The sequence below is a fragment of the Pristiophorus japonicus genome, chromosome 23, assembly GCF_044704955.1.
Source record: "Pristiophorus japonicus isolate sPriJap1 chromosome 23, sPriJap1.hap1, whole genome shotgun sequence".
In the NCBI taxonomy this organism is placed as follows: domain Eukaryota; kingdom Metazoa; phylum Chordata; class Chondrichthyes; family Pristiophoridae; genus Pristiophorus; species Pristiophorus japonicus.
In genome coordinates this window covers 48,372,446-48,374,947 of record NC_091999.1, presented here as the reverse complement: position 1 = coordinate 48,374,947, position 2,502 = coordinate 48,372,446, and the positions used below count along the sequence as shown (strand labels likewise).

General features: G+C 44.0%; 1 non-coding gene across 1 annotated transcript; it reads left to right on the top strand.

Moving 5' to 3' along the window:
- Nucleotides 1-1,239: 1,239 nt before the first annotated feature.
- Nucleotides 1,240-1,320, top strand: trnas-aga (transfer RNA serine (anticodon AGA)). Its single transcript has one exon. It is a non-coding gene; the product is annotated as a tRNA-Ser (tRNA).
- The last annotated feature ends 1,182 nt before the right edge of the window (nucleotides 1,321-2,502 follow it).

Here is a 2,502-nt window from a genome sequence, read left to right as displayed (position 1 = left end):
AAGCATGAGAGGGGATCTCATAGAAACATTAAAAATTCTGATGGGCCTTGACATGTTAGATGCAGCAAGAACGTTCCCGATGTTGGAGAAGTCCAGAATTAGGGGACACAGTCGAAGGATAAGGGGCAGGCCATTTAGGACCGAGATGAGGAGAAACTTCTTCACTCAGAGAGTTGTTAACCTGTGGAATTCCCTATCGCAGAGAGTTGTTGATGCCAGTTCATTGGCTATATTCAAGAGGGAGTTAGATATGGCCATTAAGGCTAAAGGAATCAAGAGGTATGGAGAGAAAGCAGGAAAGGCGTACTGAGCTGAATGATCAGCCATGATCTTATTGAATGGTGGTGCAGACTCGAAACCCGAATGGCCTACTCCTGCACCTATTTTCTATGTTTCTCTGTTTGTCCCTATCTCTCAATCTGACTCTTACTTTCTCACGGTTTCAAAGTTCTGCTTCAATGGGATTCTCTCAGTCTCCCTGTCTATTTGGGTCTCTCTTTCCCATCATCCCTCTATGTCTGACTGTCTCTCTCTTTCCCATCGTCTCTCTCTATCTGTCTATGTCTCTGCCTGCCTGTCTTTCTTTGCCGTGTCTCTAACCTGCTGAGTATTTCCATCATTTTCTCTTTTAGTCTCGATCTCTCTTTTTCGATCTGTCCCTCTCCTTGTCACTATCTTTATCATTATCATTCTCTCACTCTTTCCCTCTCTCTCTTACTAGATCACACACACACATCTCTGTATATGTATGCATTTGAGTCTTTTTCTCACTTAGTCTGCCTCTCCTTCTCAGTCTCACACTTTCTGTCTCTCGTTGTCTCTATCTCGCTGTCTGTCTCTCCCTGTTTGTCGGTTTGTCTCTGTCTCTCAATGTGTCTGCCGACTTCTCATGGTGTCCAGTTCTGTTCACAGCTCGATTCCTGCTCTGACAGTGATGGTACCCGTCAGTTCCTCGTTAGTATTGTGGTGAGTATCTCTGCCTGTTAAGCTGGAGACCAGAGTCCAATTCCCCGACGGGGCAGCAGTTGTTTCAAAATGTTGAATTTTACTTCTGTTTCTTGGTAGAGATACATATTAAAAATTCCAGAGCAATATAGAACTGTAAAAATACAGGTAGAGGAGTTTGCCTGTTCCAGATTTTTAGCAAACGGAGACTTTTTCAGGATTCTTTGGCCGTCTGCTGCACCGAGATGGATGAGTGAGTTTTTTCTTGGTAACGTTGCACAAAGTAGCGACACAGTAGTCGTGGCCGAGTGGTTAAGGCGATGGAGTAGAAATCCATTGGGTTATCCCGCGCAGGTTCGAATCCTGCCGACTACGATTCTTAGCATTTTTCATTCCATTTCACAATTTAACCGGTTCTCTGCCAAACTGATCCTGAGATTGATGGAATAACGTCCCATACCTTTCAACACTGACATTTTTTTCTCATTTTTATTAATCTGCAATATTCACGATACATCCGTATAAAAAAATCGCAAAAATCAGTCAAAGTTGCTACAGTGATTCAGCCTGTCTATCCCTCGAGATGACGAAGGCATCTGTGCATGCCCGTTGGTGCGTGCAAATTTTTGGGTATGTGTGTGTGTGGGTCTCTGTGTCTGTCTATCTATTTATATGTCTCTGTGTATGTGCAACTGTCTATGGAAATCATCACCATGAATTTGGTATGTCCTGGAACTGATAAAAAAGGCTTGGGGAAAATAATACGGTTGTGAACTTTGGTATCGGCTTTGGTTCAGTTGCAGCATCCTCGATTGAATCAGGAGTTTGTGTGTTCAAGTCGCACTCCTGAGACTTGAGCATATCATCTTGGCTGACACTCAAGTGCAGCACTTGGGGAATTTTGCAATGTTGAAGCTGTTGACTTTCAAATGAAATTTTAAATTGAAGCTCCATCTGCACCCTTGGGTCAATATGAAAGGTCCCAGAGCATGACTCGAAACAGAATAGGAGAGTTGCCCCCGTGTCAATATTACTAAAAATGTTCGTAAATGCTCACTAAAAGCCGATGTGCATGCGTTTGTATGTGGGATTGGGGTTGAAGCCCAGATTCTCACAGAGATCGTTTCGAGGCTCGCACAGGACCAGGATAGCCGAGTGGCTGAGGTGTTGGCCTTACAAATCAATGGGCTTTTTCCCGCGTGGGTTCGTACCCCACTCCTGATATCTCTTTAATTTAACACATATTTCCTCCCATTCTGATCAGTAGTGCCCGATTTTCATCGGTTGAATCAACGATTTTCTGTAACTGTGTGACACTCTGAACCGATAATGAAATGAAATTGTGAAATGTATCTGTGTCGCTCGGTCTCTGCCTGTCTCTCTCTTCAGAGAGCTGTATCTGTGTTTGTATGTTTGAGTCTTTGTCTCTCTCAGTCTGGCTCACTCTGTCTGTCCCTGTTTCTCCGTTTGTCTCTGTCTCTGAATCTGGCTCTTTCTCACGGTGTCCACGTCTGTTCCAATGGCATTCTCTCAGACTCTTTGTCTGACTGGCTCTCT